This window comes from Monodelphis domestica, chromosome 5 (assembly GCF_027887165.1).
Source record: "Monodelphis domestica isolate mMonDom1 chromosome 5, mMonDom1.pri, whole genome shotgun sequence".
Classification (NCBI taxonomy): domain Eukaryota; kingdom Metazoa; phylum Chordata; class Mammalia; order Didelphimorphia; family Didelphidae; genus Monodelphis; species Monodelphis domestica.
This window is the reverse complement of record NC_077231.1, coordinates 169,687,680-169,709,995: the sequence shown is the minus strand read 5'-3', so window position 1 is coordinate 169,709,995 and position 22,316 is coordinate 169,687,680. Positions and strand designations below refer to the sequence as shown.

Below are 22,316 nucleotides of genomic sequence, written 5' to 3'. Positions count from 1 at the left end.
CTATTACACTAGTGAGCCTTGCCTTGTAAAAAGGAAAAAAAAAAACTTGTTAAAACCAACAGACACCTTCACTGCTAGCTGACCAGGAATACAGCATTGTATATCTTTTTGGTTCCCTACTGCTCCTCAGTTATTAAATTATAACTATGAGTCATCGAAGAGCATCCAGCTTTGTTTTACTATTTTTGTTTGTGCTACTATCATCAACATATGTTTATGCCTACATTGTTTTGCATGTATGCCTATCTATGCACCCATGTGTGTATGTGTATACATATATGTCTGTGTTTAGTTTTTTCCTGGTACTGATAAATTCATTTTGCATCAGTTCAAGAGTCCTAGATTTGGAGTCAAGACTAGGTTCAAATTCCATCTATGATGGTTGGTAATCGGTAAACCTGATCAAATGATAATCTCTTTGGACTGTAGTTTCCTCATGTGTAAAATGAGCAAGATGGACTACACGGTCTATAAGACTTCTTCTGGTCTAAATCTAGGATCCTCTGATTCCTTATGCTACTATAATATTCAGTTGCATTCATGTGGAACAGCAAGGAGTAGCAGATGGAGAGTTTGCCTTGGACCGAAGAAGTCTTAGACTCACATCATGCCTGGGACACCGACCGTCTGTGTGACAGCTTCTAGAGCAGGGCTCCCCAAACTGCGGCCAGTGGCGGCCCCTGAGGCCATGTATCCGGCCCCCACCACACTTCCGGTCGGGGCACCTCTTTCATGGGTGGTCAGTGAGAGGAGCTGTATGTGGCAGTGCCACAAAGCACAGCAGCGCTCATGTACAGTACTACTTCCGGTGACATAATCCTTTGCATGGAGCCTTAGAACGAGGTGCTGCACAAAGGATTATGTGGCTGCACAATGGAAGATGTCAGCATGGTGAGCTGACATCTGAGGAAGGGGATTCTGCACTGTGTATACTGCTGCCCGATTAGGGTTAGGTTTTTATAGTCTTGGGGACCCTTTTTATGGAAGATTCTTAGGACTGGGCTAAAGTCCATATTACATCATGGAAGATTACCGAGACCTTGCTTGCCAAGAGTTGTTTATAAACGGTTTGAACTTTATGAAGTGCAGACAAAAATAGAAAGGAAAAGAGGCTTTCTTCCCTTACACCCAAAGCAATCTCCCTGGAGAAAGCACATATCACAATTTTTAACTTTCCTTTTCTTGTCATTTAGGGGCAAGGCCTTTCCTCTGGAACTCCAGGATTAGAAAGGCACGTTAAATAAAAGCCACAAGTCAGGACTTTGAAAATTGGGCTCTTCTCCACAATTCCATGACTTTCCTCTAGATGGCACAACACCACTTCTCTACAGAACTGGACCGGCCGACTATATCCCTACTACTGTAGCAATTGAAGGAAAAGAACTAGAGTGCTCTGTGGGAGATTCCAGCACCCAAAATAACCCTTCTTCCCATTTGAAATGCTGCTTTTTAAGTAGCTAGAGCGTTCAGAGAAACATTATAGTATATAGAAGATTATATTCCATACAAAAGGGGAAAATCCAGGGAGTGGAGTTGGCCAAGATCATCTTCCATAAAATCAGATATCATGATTGCAACTCCTGCCTTCTTTCTGTCAGTTGAGGCCCAAGAGGTCTTGCTCCACCCTTTAATTCTGACCTTGTGAGTATCTTCTCGCCTCATGTGTGTTTCTTGTAGGCAACATATGGTGAGATTCTGGATTCTAATCCACTCTGCTATTCATCTACGTTTTATGGGTGAGTTCATCCTATTCACATTCAAAGTTATGATTGTCAGTCACTTGTGTATTCCCCAGCATTTTGATGTCCTCTCCTAGTTCTGTCCTTTCTTCTTTTGCTATATCCTTTTAAACCAGTGGTTTACTTTTAGTCAATCCCCCTATTCCCCTCCCTTGATATGCTTCCCTTTCTGGTCCCTCCCTTTTTGTTCCCTTATTTTTTTAGGGTCTGTTAAGTTCCCTCCCCCCTCTCCTTCCCTCCCTTTTTTTTGAGCTCCCTCCCCCCTTACCCCCTTAGTTTTCCCTTCTTCCTTACTCTGTAGGATAAGATAGACTTCAAGATCCCAATGGATCTAGATGCTCTTCCCTCTCAGAGTTGATTTCACTGAGAGTAATGTTCGAGTATTACCTATTAGCACTCTCTTCCTCTCCCTCTTATAAGAGCATTCTTCCCCTCCCCTTCCCATGTATCTTTGTGTGACAAAGGTTATTCTATTTATTTTATTTCTTCAGGTATCACTTAGAACCATCATCGATTCCCCCCACCCTTTTTTTCCAAATCGTTTTATTTAAAATCAAAGGGCTGCCATGCATCTGGTTTATTCCACTACCTAATGGCAGGACTGCAATTATGCCCTATTAGTAATGAGCAACTGGTGATTCTCTTAGCAGCTCATTGAACTTGTAGAGGCCACATAATCAAGTCAGCATACTCTGTGCCTAACACTGGGCTAATTAATCACTAGGGATATAAATATAAGGAAAAAAGAAGAATATTCCCTGACCCCAAGAAGCTTTATTATAATGGGAGGGGCACCTCAAAGGGAGGGAAGGTGCCCAGGAGTGGCAGAGAATGAAGGATGATTGGCCTGGACCTTTTCTCAAAATGGAGGCTCCAGGAAGAGCTTACCAGTGGGAGAAAAGGACCACTTGGGGGTTGGAGAAGGCAACTGAGACTTGGTGACAAAATCTGGAAAAGGTAGGAAGTTTTAAAACTGATATTCATCTATTTGCCTCTCTCACTCATTGCTTCTTGTTCTGTTTTCTGGAGTCAACAAGAGTAAAGGAGACCAGACGAAAGCCATTATGTTTCACCCAAGTCTTTTCTTCCCTAGATTATATATCCTCAATACCTTCCATTGATCCTTGCTGGTATCAAGGGCCAAAGCTTCTTGTAATACTGGTCTCACGCTTCTGCACCTACTTCAGCTTTGTCAGACTTCCCAAAATGTGGCACCAGCACTATGCATAATATGTGAGTGTAGCATAATCAGCCCAGAGTCTATCTATCACTTTTCTTGTTTTGAATATGATCATTTTGTTTATTATAACCCAAGATAATATTAGTTCATTTGACTGCATGTCAACATTTTGTCCCATTTGAAGCCTGCAAATTACTAAAATCTCTAGGACTTTTTCACCTCTCGCCCATCTTTTATTTGTGCTGCTAATTTGTTTAACCAAAAAGTAGATATTTATGTTTAACTCTGCTAAATCTGGTATTACTAGATTTGATAAGTTGTTCTATCCTGAAGAAATCCTTTCAAATTCCAATTATGGCATCTAGCATATTGTGGTATAACAGGATCTCAGGACTGGAAGAGACTACCACTGATTTCACATATGATGTGATTCCTCTTCAAACTACATTAGCTTTTTTCTTTCTTTCTTTCTTTTTAAAACCCTTACCTTCTATCTTAGAATTAATACTGTGTATTGGTCCCAAGACAGACTTGGGGTAAGGGTTAGGCAATGGGGGTTAAGTGACTTGCCCAGGGTCACACAGCTAGGAAGTATTTGAGGTCACCAGGAACCCAGGACCTCCTGTCTAAGCCTGACTCTCAATCCCCTGAGCCATCCAGCTACTCCCTACTTCAGCTTTTTTCAATTCAAATCAGCAGGTTTTTATCAGTTGCCTACTATATGCATCAAGCACTGCACCAAGGTCTTTAGTTGACTCAACAGAATTCACTAAAACTCTAGATCTTTTTTAAATGTACTATTATCAAGCAAGGTCTCCCTGAGCTTAATTTATAATATTGATTTTTGGAACCCACATATGACTTTATATTTATCCCTAATTCAATTTTTTATTAATGTCTTTTTTTAATACTAATAAACTCCTTCTTGCAATTAAAACATCCTTAATAACAAGGAAAACAGTTCAGGAAGATCAAATGATAAAGCATCTAATTGTGTGTGCAAAATTGAACTCCCATAATTCTTCACCTCTCTAATGAGAGAAAGGAAATATATTCATCATCCATTTATTTGAACCAAGATTAGTCATTACAATTCATATGAATTTGGCTATCTTTTGTCCTCTGTGTGTTTTCTTCATTCCATGTCAGCTCCTTTACATTTAGCTTGTACATCCTGATCCCATTCTCTCTGAGCCAGCTGGGTGATGTCTCTCTTCAGAGATCTCCCTCAGGGTCTTGAGATATCTCTCTTTTCTGCTACCATCAGCTTAAGTCCACACCAGCTATTTTCTTTTTGTATTAGTGGGCCAGTATCCAATAACTAGTTCCATTTAAACACTTCACATCCAATAAATACTTACTACAAAGATAGAGCAAAGACAAACTACAAACATTTTCCCCCAACACCACCAGGGGTGAAGGGGGGAATTACTTGCCATTTAACTCTGTTCCTACATAGCATTAATTCCACCAAGTTCCATGTCCGGAGGCAGCACAGCTTCCAGATGAATCTTTCTGCTCAACTGGAGTCCAGAAGGTCACTCCTAAAGATAGAAGCTTCTCGGAGCATCCATGCTGGACTGGCCACAGCATCTGGCCTGGATTCCACCTCTCAGATTCCTGTAACTCATGCTTCTGACCCAGAATGAAGATTCTACTCAATAAACAACAACAACAGTGAACGGGGCAAGGAGACCTCATTCTTGGGGTTCATATGATTTCAGCGGGGGAGCAAGCCACGACTTCTTTTTCTCTACGGCATAGTCTCTCACCTTTCTGCCTCTGCTGCATTTGGTCTGGGGGCAGAGGCAGAAAGGACATAAGCAAGCTAATTGGCCTTTTTGTAAATGCCGCCACAGCCAAATCAGAGAGCTTCCTCTTCATCACGTGGTTACCTGATCAGAACCAAATTATAGAAGGCCCACACATCCTTCTGTCTTTCCAAGGCATTTTCCTGTAAATGCTCTCATGATTCTCCTAGAAGCAGCTTCCTGGCAGCCTCCATATTAAAAGATGCCTTTTCAAGAAGTCAAGAGGATTTTCCAGACGCCCATCTTCCTCCTCTTGCCATGCTTTTCTGAATTCCTTATAGTCTTAAAGCATTGTAATGTTCTATTATGTTCACATATCACATTCATATATCGCCATTTGTTCTACTATCCTTTAGTAAAGCTGCACTCATTTGTTTTTAGCTATCGTGTTTACCACCACCAGAAGTACAGTTACAAATATTTTAGTACACATGGGGACCTTTCATTCTGTCTTTGATCTTCTCAGTGTATGTGCCCAGGCTCTGGGGCAGGTCTTACCTCAGTCCAGTCCAGTAATTCAGCCTTGGAACTGGAGTGCAATGAGACATCTATGGGCTATAAAACAAAATAAAAAAGAAATGTATTCACAATGAGATTTAAAAGGATACAGTTTACTAAAAATAAGACCATATTCCCATTCACTGAATTTGCCCATATAGTATAACTCAGTCAAAAAGATAACCCAAAGGTTAATGAGAATTCCAGCAAATTTCAGGAAGTTGGGCTCTTTGTGTCTCGGAAGGTAAGGGATCCATGTCAGTGGTTCAAACCTTAGTCCTCTTAACCAGCCAAATCCTTAGGATGGCCTGCTTTCCCTCTTAAAGGAAAATTATCCCAGTCTATGAAAAATAGATACTATTCCTATTACATCCTACCCTATGGTGGCATGGTCCCAAAAATCCTCCGAGGGGAATGGACACAGTTTAAATGGCTTGGAGGTGATTACTAAACAACTTTGACCTCAGGAAGAAGACAAGTGTAGACAGCACTGAAGAAGGAGCTTAATACAAATAAAAGAAAGATGAAACCATCAATGGATCAAAGAATGTAAGCTAATTAGAGATTTTCCTACCTAGAAATTTACATTATATTATTATTAAATTGATTACAATCTCTACTTATCCATTCTTGAATTTTGCTCACCAGTTTATAGTTCGAAGAGTTTATTTTTTCCTTTCTGAAAAAGTGAAACGTTTGTCCATCTCCTATTCTCCACAATTTTTCAAAGATCACTGACAGAGATCAAGGATGACATCAAGTCTTTTTTTTGGGGTGGGGGGGATGAGCTTGGTATTCAGAGACCATCAGCGTCTACTGGGGGCCTTGAAGATCTCCATAGAGAAATATCTAACTGAGGGATGAAGGTCAGCCTAAAAACCCCAGGGACCCATAGTATGACCAATCAGGACTGACCCCTCTCCCCAAAAGGGGGCAAAGAGGAGTCAAAGCCTGGCCTTGTCACAAAACTGAAGAGGTGAGTAAATTAAGAAATACACCAACGGGTACAAAAATTATTGTAAATAAAATAAACCATAAAATAAAACTATCCCCAAATAGAAAAAGTGAATAACTCTAACACCTTTAAAACAGAATCAAAGGGAAAAAACAGATTTTTTCTACTAGTACTAGATTAAATTAGATAAGTGATTTAAGCACTTTAAGTAAATTAGATAAGTACTTTCTATGTGCCAGATACTGTGCTAAGCATTAAACCCTCAAAGACTCTCTGGATCCTCAAAGAGCTTTTTGTAAGGAGGGAAGCCAATGCTTAAAGGGGTCCTAGAAGTCTAGGAGCAACAGTGGAGAGGAAAAGTGACAAGGTAGGCGCAAGGTGGAAAAGTAGCTCAGAGTCAGCAGCTTAGCCAGATTAGAAGTGAGTGGAACATGCTATTTCTTATTATTGGGACTGCCTCTTGGATATCTTAGGAATGGCTGAACAAACTGTGGTGTAGCAATGTAAGAGGTCATGTGTGTGCCATGAGAAATGATAAAGGGGACTTTTCCAGAGAATCAATCCTAAGCATGATTGACACAGAGTGAAGAGAGTAGAGCAGAACAATTTATACAAAGACAACAACATTGAAAAGAGATGAGTTGAAAAGCCAATATTTAGAAGTGATTTTTTAATAGAGTACACCCAGAACAAGCCTGTGAATGCTCCTTTTCTTTTCTAAGAGCCCATTCCATTTTTTAAGCTCTGGGATTTCTGGGTCGATAATGATAAACTGGACCGAAGCCAGCACAGAAGCCAGTAGCGCACAAAACTCTAGCAGTTACAAGGAAAGAGGTTAAATTGCTGTGTGACAAGAAACAATTCTTGACTTCCTTTGGATGACAACCAAAAGAAATCAAAGGATCACAGATCTAGAATGAAAAAGAGATGTTAGGGGCCAGAGTCCAATCGCCTCATTTTTCAGAAGAGGAAACTGAGGCAAAGAAATGAAATGGCTTAATGAAGGACACACAGTATCTGAGACAGATCTTTAAGACTAAGTCCAGGGGAACAGCTAAGTGGTGTGATAGAGACATGAAGAGAGAGAGGTTTTGCAGGACTTGTGGACCAAGATGCAAGAACCAGGATTCCAACGGAATGTCCCCAGTTGGTGGCAGTTTAAGCTGACAGGGGGGAGGGGACGGTGTCTCTGACTGGAAGTTACTCTCTTTTTCTCTGGAGGTTTGAAGCTGGCTGAAAGGACCCTGGAAGGAGAAACTTGGTTTTTGGACTTTGTCTCTGGCTCTGAGCAGTTGAAGTTGACACTGAGAAGAGAAACTTGGCTTTTGGGATTTGGTTTCTGTCTCTCTGGCTCTGAGCAGTGGAAGCTGACCAGGGGAGAAGCTTTTGAGTTGGTGGTCTATAAGAGAGTTGAGCTGGCCAGGAGAAAAGGAGAGAATTTGAACTTTGTTTCTATCTGGGTTTAAGCTGAGAGATCTTACTGATTTGTGAAGAAGAAAGAAGAATTTGAACTGTTGTTGTCCTCCGTCTCCCTAACTGTCTCAGAGTCACAGTTTGTAACTGGAATACTTCCTCAAACCTTTCTAAAATTATCCCCGTAGTTTAGGGAAATCCTCGTCCCTCTTACCTCAGTTTCCCATCCTGTTATCCCAATAAACCCCTTGACTGAGAAAGCAACTGGAGTATCTTTATAGTTCACTCAGGAGGGAGGGAAGAAGCAAGGGCTTCAAGAAGATTTGGGAGGTGAGGGAGGCAAAAGGGAGAGGTTGGTTAAGGAAGGGAGTGAGGGAGGAAGGAGGTTAGGAAGTAGATTAATCCATCAGCAATAAGTAGGGATCAATAGGCAAACCCCAGAGTAAACCCCAGAGCAGTGTCCTCTGTGTACCAGTATACCCTGTGGTAACATCCCTCAGCATTTTCCTGTTCTACCTCCATTACCAATAAGCAGGTTTAGGTTCCTGTAGCAGCTCTCTCAAGTCAAAAGCCAAAGAACAACAGTCATTGCTGAAGAAACAGTTTCCCCTCAGTTTATCCTCTCTAGTTCAACAAGTAAAAATTCTCCCCAGTTTACCATTTCTCTATTTATCAGTAGTAGTTTCCCATCAGCTTATATATTCTATTTCAGTGGCTCAGTGGATTGAGAGCCAGACGCAGAGACAGGGGTCTAATCTCACCTCAGACATTTTCTAGTTATGTGATCCTGGGCAATTTACTTACCCCAAATGCTTAGCCCTTACCACTCTTTTGCCTTGGAACCAATAAACAGTATTGATTCTAAAATGGAAGGTAAGGGTTATTCTAAAATGGAAGGCAAATGTTAAGGGGGAAAAAAGACTCTAAATCCAGTGTGCTATCTATTAAGGCATGATGCCTCTTCTCATACCTTTACTGAACTGTCCTTTGTCATGGAGACCAGACAATAATGTATAACAAAATTTTTATACAGGATAATGGGATAGGAATAGGCATTTATATAGCACCTACAAGGTGCCAGGCACTATGCAAAGTGCCTTACAAATATTTATTTCATGTGATCTCACAAAAATCCTGTGAGGTAGATGCTGTTAGAAGCCCCATTTTACATTTGAGGAAACTGAGGCAAACAATGGGTAAGTAACTTGCCCAAGGTCACATAGCCAGTAAGTCTAAGGTCAGATTAAAACTCAGATCTGCCCAACTCCAGGGTAGAGCTCTTTCCACTGAGCACTTGGTTTTCCAAAAGATTCTCTTGAGCCCTCCTGCCCTATAATTTGAGTTTTCCCCCAATTTTAAGAGATAATGACTATACTCCAATTCCATTTAATCATGTAACTTCAATTTGCTTTTACAGAAGGATATTTCCTTCTAAGATAAGCAAACATCCTAGCATTTCCCCCAATACCCCTGGCATAGAGGGGGCCCTCTGCCACCTGAGAATCTAGGGCAGTGATGGCAAACCTTTTAGAGACTGAGTGCCCAAATTGCATGTCCATACCCTGCCTCAACCCACACAGAGGAGGGAGGAAGCATTCCTGCTGGGCTGCTGGGCAGAGGGGCAGGTGATGGGAGAAATGTCCTCAGGCATGGTGGCAATAGGGAGGGGAGAAGCCCCCTCTGGCATGCGTGCCATATGTTTGCCAACATGGTTCTAGGAGATTACGCTTGACACTTTGATCCCACTGAGTTCAGCTCTACAAGTGGACAATGGCTGAATGAATGCTCATCTCAGCACCCTCTCTATTTGATCAAGGTCACTCTTGGATCCTGAGGACATGGGTGCTAGGCTGCCTGCAACACCTGTCCTGACACCACCAACTTATAGCATTCAAGAGGCTCCACTCCCTCCATCTAAAAGGGAAAAGAATAAATGAAAAGGGGGCAGCTGGGTGGTTCAGTGGGTTGAGAGCCAACCCTGGAGATAGGAGGTCCCAGGTTCAAATTTGACCTCAGATACTTCTTAGCTGTATGATCTTGGACAAGTCACTCAATGCCCATTGCCTAGCTACTAGCATTCTGCATTGGAACCTACCATTCTATCCATTCTAAGACAGAAGATAAAAGTTTTTTTTTAAATAATAAATGAAAAGGCTAATGGCTGTTTTCAGAGCCCCATACCCCCCACACACACACACCACCCCATGATCTCTCACTGGACACCATAAATAAAAGAGTAACCAAGGTCCCTCCAAGAGCAACTAGTATGCCAACAGAAATAAATATTCTATCGTTTCAGTTAGTTCTTATAGGTGAGTCTTAACACCACTAGAGGGCAGAAATATTCTACTTTAAATAGGAAAAATAAATATCAAAATTCATCAGATAGTTAACGCTAGTTTTATGGAGCCCATTTACACAAGGGCTTCACCATGCACCACTAATTACATTCCCACCCACGCTCTGGGGTGAGTTTTAGCTTTTTTTGTACAGAGATTATTCGGGTTAGGACTGTGGCATTGAAATAAATGAAATCTGTAAGGGCTCTCATCAAATCTTTCGAAATATTGAAATTGTCTCATGGGGATCAGCAGAAGGTCCTAGGACTACATAACCTTTTCAGTTAGATATACAGACAAGGGATATCTGCCTCTGCCTAGCTCCAGAATCCACAACCGTAACCGTAGCTGTAACTCAAAAGTATACTAACTTCAGGGCATCCAGAACATCTAGAGGACTCTGAACTCTAGCTATGGGGTGCAGTGAATGGAGCTCTAGGCCTATAGTCAGGAATAACTAGATTAAAATACGACTTTAGACACTTACTGTGTAACACTGAGCAAGTCACAATCTCTCTCTGCCTCAGTTTCTCATCTGCAAAATGGATGCACAAGCAAATGCAAAAAACACACTTCCCCTCCACCAAGCATTGTTGTGAGGATGAAATGAGATAAACGTAAAATTCTTAGCACAGTCCCTAATATAGTAAGCACCATATAGATGTTTAACTATTATGTCATTTGATCTTTACAACAAATCTTTTAAGGAAGGTGCTATTATCTCCATTTTGGGGAAACTGAGGCAGACAGAAGTTAAGTGGCCTGCCCAGAGTCACACAGATAGTAAGGACCTGGAGCCACATTTGAACTCAAGTCTGACTCTGGCTGCAAATCCTTGAAAGGCAAAGAGAATGGCAGAGTGCCCTAATTCCCAAGTCACCTCCAACTAACTGAATATTGACCCTTTGGGATATTTTGCCCAAGGTAGGAAAATCATTGGGATGGATACCTGCTAGCTTTCTCAGGGAATGGCTGGGAGGAGGAACTATGTTTGGGACTTACACGCCAGTAAGGCTGCCTAGTCTGGGAAGGATTCATGGGCTCTTTCATTCTGGGTGATTTGATTTTATTTCAAATACTGTAATTAAACAGGATTATATCATTTTTTTTGGACTTTGCAAAGTTTCATATACTATTTGTAAAGAACTTCATTTGAAAAAAGCTGGTCTAGAGACGAGGAACAGAGCTTTCCTAAGTAGGTGAGAGCCATTTGGATCCAAGATTGAGATTGGATAAGTCTACATTGTACCCCACATACACACAGACTACAAAAAGAATCTAACCCCCCACTCATGGAGGCAGAGGCAGAGCTTTGAGTCACAGTAGAAACCCCAGAACCTAAGAACAACTCCAAGTGGTTGAGGAGATTTGTTATTCGATAGTGCCTATGACAACTGAGGGTGAGGGTCTCACTAATAGCATTTGCCCTGGTCCTTGCTAAGAAAATGGAATCAAACACTGGGTCAACAGTATGCCCTCTCCCCACTTCCATCAATGTCATATGAAATAGGTGATAAGACATTCCCCCAAATCCTTTACTACTAAAACAACAACAACAACAAAATCCCACAGCCTTTCAAACAAATAGAATACCCATCACAACCAGGGGCTCCCCTAGTTATTGGTAACTGAAGAATTTGATGTTTAATTAAATAGATTTCTATAGTGAAATAAAAAGTGGTTTTTTGGATTCTGCTCATGGACCAAGAAGAAATGGCTTGTTTATTGTAGCAGGAGTAACAACAGACCAATAGTTTGTAACAAATTCTTTGTATATTCTTAGGTTTTCTGAACATTACTAATAGCATGGAAAGCCAAATTTAGGAAAGAGCTAGATGGCTTAAAGAAATAAATCCAATGTTTGCTAATAAGAACACTACTCCAGAAATCATAGAACATTAGAACTAATAGGAGATGTTAATATTATCTAGACAAACACTATTCATTATATGGGAGAAAATGAAACTTCAAGAAGATTGACAATTTGCTCAAGATCACAAAGCTAGTAGGAGCTCAGCTTTGGGACTCCAAATCCCTGTGCTGCTAGGAAAGAAGGCGGATGGAATCCTGTATTTGAAGTCAGTAAGACCTAAGTTCAATTCCAACCTCAGACACTTAGTATGTGTGTGGCCCTGGACAAGTGACTTAACCTCCAGTTTGCCTTAGTTTCCTCAACTTTAAAATGGGGGTAATAATAGCAACTATCTGGCAGGGTTGTTATAAGAATCCAGTAAAATAATACTTGTAAAAAAAGGATCAGTATGATACTTGGCACATAGTAGGTACCCTATAAAATTCCCCCTTTTCAAGATGTTCATTCCTGAGAAGTGAATGAAAACAGATAATTTTGTACTACATGACTGTATCATCTCTCCTCTTTCTGCCTCTGATATACATACTCACAGTAACATTCATAAGTCTCCTACCTTTCCACCATTCTCTTGCTGACATCTAACTTACATCAGAACATCATTCTAATCTTCCCTTTTCCTTCCTAACTTTCCCTTCCTTTTCTTCTTCTTCTTTTGTAATACCTATTAATTACATCCTCTTCCCTACCCTTCCCCTTAAATCTTCATCTCTTTCTCTAGCCTATAGAATGGAGAAAGCAAATGACCAGAAGATATCACTTTTCTTGTTTCTGTCAAAAAAAAAAAAAAACACCCAACCCCTCTCCTTTTCTCTGTTCTCTTCTCCAAAAGACCCAAAGTGTCAGCAATGTAGTAGGACATGGCCACATTTCAGAAGTAAGGTCTGGACTTGTGGGAAGAAACCATTTTCAGTTCCCTTTCCTTCCACCTCAAACCTTAAATAAAACTAGATGGAAATCCTCAAAAATCACAAGCCAACAAATGCTATAATTTCCCCATAATATCTTGACCTCTCAGTCTTAACAATACTTGCACCACCTGGAAAAGAGCAAACAAAATCTTTGTAATTTATGTATCTCTCAGAAAGTGGCAGAAAATCCAAATCAGTGTATGCTTCTTTCCAACCAGGGGCAGGTACAGAGCTATAAGTGGGAACGTTAAAAAAAAATGATGGTGTCCCCCCCAAAAAAAACCAGTCATTTCTCTATATACTTCTCCATACACATACCTACACCCTTTATAGCAAAGAAAAGCAGTTACACACACACAAATGGACATAGTGGTCAAGCTTCATGATGTATGGGGCATTCTGCCCCTGTGGTCTCTAGCTATATTTCAGGGCTATATTTCATTATCTGTCCTCCAGAACGGAAGATTGGTCATTACGGTATTCATAGGTTGGCTCTCTCAGCGTTCTTTACCATTGTATTACATAGAGAGACAGGGTGGGATAGTTCCATTCTTGCCTCCGACAGATCCTGGCTGTGTAACCCTGATTGAAATGGCGCTGACACTCTCAAGGTTCTAAAACTACGAATTGCAAAGAAGGTGCCAAGCTGCATTTCTCTCAGTGCCATCCCAGGATCAGACACTAGCCCAACATTGACATTATTACAGTTATTGCATATACAATGGTTCTGGTTCTGTTGTTGTTGTTGTTTTTTTAAACTCTGGATAATGAAGTAATTATTTCTACAAACTACATGCTAGTCAGGACCATGGCTTGTCCTCCACCTCCTACCCCTGGGAGTTTCAGGGCTCAAATGAGGCTTCAGAATGCCCATATAGGGGCACAGTAGGTGCAGAGTGCAGCCTGGATCCATGCCAATAGAGCCGGCAATTAGGTTCCCCAGAGAAAGAACTAGAATACAGTTCTCTCTTCTGATCTAGCCCCGGCTCTTCCCCTTCTCAGGACTAAGATACACGAGGGAGCCACCGATTCTTTTGAAATGAGAGAGCAGAGGCTCCTGGTCAACTGGATGAGCACGTAAGAGTCACTTGTCTGTGATTACCCAAGAAAATAGCGTGAAAGCCAACCGTCAGGAAGTGCTGAACTTTACCAGTGGCTCAGCTGGAGCCCGAGGGACGGGGCTTTCTCAGCCAGACGCCAGGGCACAAGCATCCCCACCGGCTAGTTACTGATTTCTCCCCTAGACGACTTGTCTCAAGTTTCATCTTTTTCCCACGAAAAAGAAAAGGATTTCTTCGAGTGATTAAGCAGGATTTAGATGAGAGACGGTGATCAAAGATGCGAGACAAAGCTCTCTCCTCAGGTAGCGCGGCGGAGTTATTTCACACAGCAGAAACCCTGTCCTGCAGTAAGCAAATACGCTGTTCTGTTAGCCGTGGGGTTTTCGGGACCCACAGCTGGGAATCATCAGAGTGGAGTTTAGCACGCTCGCAAGCAAGCGCTCGAGCCCGCACGAGTCGGCGTCTGAAAACTGTGACTCTAATGCAGCAAGCATGCAGTTTTAAATAGCCAGAACTCTGCCAGGCTACGATTGATTTCCAGATCCACCCGAGAAGCCGGCCGGGGCTCCTGGAGCGATCACGGGACCCTCCCCGGCACCTGCCCCAGTCACTTACCCCGGGAACCCAGTCAGAAGCAAAGGGCTAAATCAGCAGCTGAAGTGACCCAGTTATAAAACAGGGCACTTGAACGCCCCTTTTAGTGTATCAGATCACCGGGCAAAGTCGTCAGGGCTGCGAGTCTCCAGCTTCCAAGTGGAACTTAATTGTTCAAAAAGCCCAGGAGTTGACGCGCCACTCTTCCACAGATGGCAAAGTTCATCCTGGTTGAAATTTACGGCCATGGAGCCTGAGTGGGATTCATCCACATTTGTGACGGGTTACACCATCACGCTGAAAAGTACAACTTCTGTGGTCAAAGAGTTTTCATTCCAAAGGCAAGAGGATTTACAAGTGCCTGTCTAAGTTAAATGAGGCGAGGGGCGGGGGAACTGCACCGCGAACAAAAAGAGAATGGATCCTCAAGGAGAAAATACAAAACACAAGCCTGAGAATTAGAAAGAGAACGTCTGGGCTTCCATAGCAGGAAAGATTTCTAACCAATGTCATCAGACTATTTGGAAAACGTCCTAGAGAAATGGAGAGAAACCTTATTTCAGGAGACATGTTATAGAGGCTGTCAGAACAAGTGGCACTATGTTGTCCTATTAGGGAGAAAAAAAAAAAGAAGCCCAAGAAGAATACAGTAAGCAAATCTGCATCGAGTCTGCATCCTATTCTAGCCCTGCAATTCCTTTTCTATGTGGCCTGGAGCAAGTTGCTTGTGTTTCCTGGGCCTCATTTTTTCATATCTTTAAAATGGGGATAATAATTCCTGTTGCCAACAATTTACGGACAATTTTATTTCATCTCATTTCTGACACTTCCTGAGGTTGAAACAAAGAACTCAAACCACCCAATCAACCACGAATCAGTCTTGCCCAGTTCCCAGAAACTAGAGGTGTCAATTTGAAAGAAGATGGTGAAATCTGAATACGGGGCCACTCTCGCTACCTCCTAAGGACAAACTATGAATCAAGTTTTACTTCTTTTCCAAAGACTTAAAGAGAATAATGAACTCTTAAGCCCCTGCAATCAGCTCTCAAACCCCCAAGCGTCTGGTTTTTTTGATGTGGGTGCCCCTTCATTTCCCAAGTATTTGTAAACTCATATACCATCCTCCCCTTTCTCTCCCCAAGCTATACAGCAGCCCTCTTTCCGGAGATGAACAGAAACTGATAGTATTTAGATTACTTTCTGTCTTTCTGTGGTTGTGGTCATTCCTGTGTGGAGCTTCTGATCAGAGTCTCTCTGGTTCTGATTAAAGACCTTCCCTTCAATACTTCTCTGGTAGTTCCAATTATTTTTTTACCTTGGACAAGTTGCTTATATTTCCTGGGTCTCACTTTTCACATCTTTAAGATGGGAATAATGAATACCATTCCCTATCAATTTACCAACAGGATGGAAGGCTTAAGTTGAATACACTGGCTTCCTGGGCCAATTTTTCCCCCCATTTCCGGCTTTGTAGAGTATCACATTGTTTCCTAGTCATGAGAGTGTCCCTAACCCAGGTGTCTGGCACAGAGTAGGTGCTAAATCAATTCTCATTGATTCATTGGCTGGTCAAATGATATAGCCATTCAGTTAATGACCTTAAAGTGACACCTTGCTTTTTGGTAGGTTTACATGTAAGATGAAGTTCAGAAAGCTGGTGGACTCCTCTCAATGAATCACTAAGATGGAGTCAGGGTGCCTTTCCATCAAAATGAGTTGTTTGGTGTTCCCAACCTAAATTCCATTTCAGATGGATAGGATTGAAACAGTCCATGTGTTGATTGGTTAAAACCAGCTTGAATAATTAGGATAATTGGTTTTGTAAATTGCACATTCTGGAATTAGCTCGCTTTCAGGATAAGAGTGTAACTCTGAAGTAAGCAGCCAATGGTGACTGAGGGGAGGGACCAGCTTTTTGCATCAGATACTAGTATAAAAGGAAGCTGCCTGCTCCCCATTTTTGTACTTGCTGGCTGTAAAACTTATAACACTGGCTCTCAAGTACCCATTCTCATGAGGATGAAATAAAAGAGACTTTGTTAAATTAAATATAAATTTATTTAAATTATTAAAAATAAATAAAAGAGCCTGATGTTAAATTCCAGATTCTTTAAAGACCCAGGACAATTGTGGGCTGCTATTGTTACTAAGTACTTTCAGGTTCACCTGCAATATCCCCCCAAGTTGGCAGCACCATTGTCACACAAGTATCAGAACTATGGAATTTTACTTTAAAGATTTTATTTTATTTTTTTTAGACTTTCTATAAGTGAACTTTTGGCCATTCAGGCTTCCTTAAGTCTGGGATCAGACTTAATAGAAACATAAGGAAGAAAGAGACAATACAAAGCAGCAGCTCACAGGCTGTAGTTTGAAGGGCCCCAGAAAGGACTTGCCAAATATCTCTGCACTTCTATTTCTGCCTGAATTTGTACCAGTAGGAATTCATTCCATGGTAAGCACATCCCTTCTCTTTTTAGTCATCTTTGGAAATATGTCTTGATGTGGTGCCTGCTACTAGGGACAACTGAGACTGGCAGATCACTGAATGAGTATCCAGCACCAATATGGGGAGGGAGCTTGCGGGGTTAGGGGGAGTGTAAGAAGCAGCCAATTGGTTCAGGTTGGAAACAAAGCCGATCAAAACAAGCCTGCTGCTAGGAACTTCAAGCCTGAACCAGACAGAAAGACCTAGTCTCAAAAAATAAAAATCAGATATAAATAAATGTGAGCAGATGACCCTTGTTAATCACTAACTAACACCTTAGTGAAAGAATTTTTGTTTTATTGTTTTTTCCTCCTTTATGTAGAGACCAAGGTATCTCAGAATACTAGGCACCCATTGACAGGAACTCTGGAGGATGGGAAACAAACACAGGGAAGACAGGTGGTTGGCAGTTTCCTTAGAAATTATAATAAAAGTAAACAGATTCTAAGAGTTTAGAGGTAAAAAAAAATTAGTCTTGCAGGGCAATTTCAAGTTTAGCAACAAGTTCACAGGCATAGGGGCCAAAGTAAGTGCAAGCCAGGGAGTTGGGAAAGTGTTGATTGCTCTGGGAGCCTGTTGCTATTAGTGTACCTAAGGGATTCCTTCTTTTGTTCTAGTAACTGCCTTCTATTTACTTATCCTGCCTGTGACTATAAAGGGCCTCTGCACACTGGAATACTTCCAACACTTAGTTTTTCAAAAAGGTTCCCAGTCATCAGGAAAAGGAAAGGAAAGCCAAGTTACTTTTGTGGTGATGTGTCTTTTTTCTTACTCTCTTTTTCTATTTTCTTTTCTTTTCTTTTTTTTGGAAAATTTCTTTTTTTTTTAATTATAAAGATATTTTATTTTACCAGTTACACATAATAACAAATTCCCATATAAGTTTTCTGAAGTTATATGATCCAAAATGTCTCTCCCTTCCTCCTTCCCTCCCCATTCCCAGAGCTGGCAAGCCATTCAATCTGCCTAATACATGCATTACCATGCAAAATATATTTCCATAATGGAATCAGAACCAACTGAATTCAAAACTGTGATGTAGACTACCTTTCTTGAGCCCTGTCTCCCTTCTTCTCTCCAGGTATATCTCATTTCATCTATGTTAAATGTCCATTATTCTAAGCCTCTCTCCTACCTCCTTACTATTAAAATCTGCTCTCCTAGAAAGCAGGTAACAAATGATTCAAGCAAACACAGTCAGGTTTTGTGAATATGTAATTATCAGTGTGAGAATTCTCTTCACAATCCTATATCTGTGATGGTAATCTGTCAATAATGCTGTGGATAAATTCTCAGGGGTTGCCTGAAGCACATAGAGGTCATGGAATGTACCCAGAATCACTCAGCCTACCACCTTATTAGCCTCTTAAATCATTCACACAAAGGCACAAATGACTGTTTAAGTAAATTATTAACTTTCCCAAGGGTATCTGCATTTCAGTGAGAATCAAAGTTTGAAAATACCGGGATGCATGAGAAGACTTACATGAGCTGATGCAAAGTGAAATGAGTAAAACATTGCTAAGAAATCATAATAGTCGGAGCAGCAAGGTAGCATAGTGAATAGAGCACCATGTCTGGAGTTAGGAGCACTTGGGTTCAAATCTTGACTCAGGAATTTCCTAGTGGGTGACCCTGGGCAAGTCACTTAGACCCATTTGCCTAGCCCTTGTTGTCCTATCTTAGTGTTGTTACTAATAAAGAAAGTAAGGGGAAGGAAGAAAGTAAGGGAGGGGAAGGAAGGAAGGAAGGAAGGAAGGAAGGAAGGAAGGAAGGAAGGAAGGAAGGAAGGAAGGAAGGAAGGAAGGAAGGAAGGAAGGAAGGAAGGAAGGAAGGAAGGAAGGAAGGAAATGTTAACTTGGAAATAACACAGAACTATCAAATAGTCAGAAAAACCAAGTCTTTAATCAGGATAGGGATAAGTCCAGTATTTAATTCTTTACTCAGTCTGGCACCACACCTTTTACAGGGCATAAACCCTGGACTCTGGGGATGTTATTCTTGGGAGTGCCACCAGGCTAGATGACAACTCCAAGGAACAAAAGAATTTGGAGAACCTATATACCATTTGGGGGAAATCTGGAAGCAGGGAAAGATGACTGACATTGCTATGGCTACAAAGGAAATCACTGACAATCAAGCTTGGGAAAGGAATCATAGCTAAAGACTAGGGTGTAAGAGAAGGGGCTGCTTACAATAGATAGTGTATAAAGGATGGTCCCTGCCCAGGCATGGATCTTCTTGGGAAAGGGTCTCTTGATACAAGAGGGGAGACTACCTAAGACAAAGAGGGTCCTCAGCATCTGCTTAGTCTCACCTAACTAGGATTGTCATTCACCTGAGGGTCCCCCACTAAATCTGAAACTGCTAGCCTGGGATTCCCTTCAGGGTGGATTCCCATGGGAACAGGGAACAAGTACAAACTTTGGGGTCTCCAACCTACAAACTAGTCCTGAAATCTGGGGTTCATGAGATCCCACTAAGTCACAAGTTTGGGGTTTTTAGATTCCATGTTGACAGAAGGAAGGAAGGAAGAGAAAGAGAGGGAGGGAGGGAAGAAAGGAAGGAAGAAGGGAAGAAAGAAAAGGAAAAAAAATTATAATGGCCAAGTTTGATCCTCAGAACATACATGAAAAGGCACCTGCTACTTTCCTTTTCAAAGGTGGGGACTATAAGTAGAACACTATATATAAATGCATGAACATATTTGTATGTATATATAGGGACAGAAATACAGGGAGAGAAGAGAGCTAAAGGGGACAAAAAGAAAATAGTTTTTAGTTATTTTATTTTAAAACCCTTACCTTCCGTCTGAGAATCAATACTGTGTATTGGTTCCAAGGCAGAAGAGTAGTAAGGGCTAGGTAATGGGGGTTAAGTGACTTGCCCAGGGTCACACAGCTGGGAAGTATCTGAGGTCAAATTTGAACCTAGGACCTCCCATCTCTAGGCCTGGCTCTCAAACCACTGAGATACCCAGCTTTCCCCAAGAAAATATTTTTTAAATTACAACGGATCAAGTATTAAACCAAAGGCATAAAATAAACTTTGAAGCACTCACTAACAAGGAGGTACTGTCAGGCAGCAAAAATATCTTGAGAACAGTCCAAAAAAATAATTTCATAAGACTGTCCAGGCTGCAAGATTAACCTACATTTTCTATCTATCTCCTATGCTAGGGTATAGTGCTTTACACACAGAAAATAATTAATAAACATTTGCTGACTTTTGAACAGGATAACTTAATTAAGTAACTTCAATCAATTTAAATTCATTGTTTTATGCCTCTTTATAGCTTTATGTCTTCTGCATGTAATCCCATTAGGTATTCAGCATTTTAGTTATAAGTTGTAACTATAAATTTAATAGTAAGCGATAGCCCCAGTTATTAGTTGATTGAATATCTGTGTATGAGAATCATAAATCAGTAATCAAATAATCCTAGTGTGAGTAAAATATTTTCTGAAGTACCTTGCAAGATATTCTTGCCAAAGGGAGTCTGTGCATGCCTTTGGTGTCCTGGAAAGTGTCCGGATGTTTCCAAGGCTGTGGGTTCACAATGTTTCACTTAGCTTTGAAATTACCAATGAGTAAGCCCTGTCATCTTCATATTACCATATATGGCATATGTGGCCATGAAGGCCAGGATGTCCTACTTCCAGGACAAGAAAGAGGAATGTCTGACCTCTCAGGGAAGAAAAATACAGTTGGCCAAATCCCTGTAAAGTGAATTTTTATGTTCTAGCTCTTTTGCATAAATATGGCAGCTAATAAGATCAGGGTCTCAAACCAAGCTAAGTATGTCTGTAGACTCTGACTTGGTGACTGCAGATCTCTCAATAAAGTCAGTTTTGCTCAGAAGACTTTTGTCCAGTATTTTTTCAGTTTGGCCTTTACACACACACACACACACACACACACACACACACACACACGAGAAAGAGAAGAAAGGAAAGGGATGATAAGAAAATAATAAAATAATTGCATATGAAACAATTTCTATCATACCAGTTGCTTTCCTTTTTTTTCAAGTATACAACAAATTCCATGCATCAACTTCAAAATTATTCTGCTTGTCTGTGCGTCCTTCTGAACTACCTTCTGTTCCCCCTAACTTTTTTAATAAATCTGTCCCTCCACTAGCCCCATTCTATTGAGCAAAGTAAAAAAAAAAATCTCAGTACCTATCTATATAGTCTAGGGTTTTTTTTTTTAATCCTTACATTATCCATGTCTAAAAATGTATGTCTTTATGTAGCAAGTTCATGGAGAGTGATATGTTTCATCTTCATCCCTTTGGCCTTGGGTTTTATCTTTGCATTGACCTAAGATGTTCCCAAGATGGTTTTCTCTGTAATGTTGTTTTTGTTGTATAAATTGTTCTAGTTCTGCTCCTTTCACTTTATATCAATTCATAAGTCTTCCAAATTTTCTCTAAAACTGTCCATTTCAATAATTTATGATATGGTAATTTTGTTACATTGTGTATATAACATTACACAGATTTTTGTTGTCATTCAGTTGTGAGAGGAGCAACCACGTATTCAAAACAATCTTGAACTCTGCATCAGCAAGTGAAAGGTTCTTTTATTTCATCCTCAAGAGAATGGGGACTCCAGAGCCAGTGTTACAGCTAGCAAACAAGTGCAAGGAATGGGAACAGGCAGCCTTCTTTTATCCTAGTCCCTGATGCAAAGCTGGTCCTTCCCCTCATTCACCACTGGCTGCTTACTTGAGAGTTACAACCTTATCTCAAAAGCCAGCTAATCAGAATGCATACTTTACAAAACCAATTATCCTAATGATTTAAGTGGGTTGTAATGAATCAACACCAGGACTATTTCAGTCCTATCTATCCGCATAGCCAATATAACCAATCAAAACAAAGACTGCTTCAACCCCATCTGAAATAGGGCTTAGGTTGGGAACATGAAACTCAGGTTGTTGTTTTTTTTTTTATTCCATTATGTGAGCTTATGAGAGGAGTCCACCATCTTGTCAGAACCTATTCCTCACAAGTCTTTTCAACCCCATTTGGGTTTTCTTGGCAAAGAAACTGGAGTGGTTGGTCATTTCCTTCTCCAGCTCATTTTACAGATGAAGAAACTGAAGTAGACAGTGAAGTGATTTACCCAGGATTAGAGTTAGTGTCTCTGGCAGATTTGAATTTAGGTCTTCCTGAACCCAATCCCTGCACTCTATCCACTGTACTACCCAGCTGTCCCCCATCACATAGATTACATTACATTTTATATTACATATGCAATTTTATATCACAATTTGTTTAGCCATTCTCCAAGAAGAGAGTTCCTTAGTTTCTATTTTTAAGGGTCACAAAGAATTACTATTTTTGTACATATTCACCATTTTCCTCTTTTTTTCTCTTTTTGGAGTATAAAGCTAGTAGTGGTTTAGCTAGTATGAACAGTAACTTCCTAAGCATGGTTCCTAATTATT

The 22,316-nt window shown here is 40.8% G+C and overlaps 1 long non-coding RNA gene across 1 annotated transcript in view; it reads right to left on the bottom strand.

Moving 5' to 3' along the window:
- Positions 1 to 14,922, bottom strand: part of LOC103106346 (uncharacterized) — a 31,831-nt gene extending 16,909 nt beyond the window's left edge. Inside the window, exons 1-2 of the long non-coding RNA XR_472923.3 lie at positions 14,393 to 14,922; positions 5,229 to 5,285 (exon numbers count right to left, since the gene is read on the bottom strand). This is a non-coding gene — a long non-coding RNA (uncharacterized LOC103106346). The remainder of the gene's footprint in view (positions 1 to 5,228; positions 5,286 to 14,392) is intronic.
- Between the last annotated feature and the right edge of the window lie 7,394 nt (positions 14,923 to 22,316).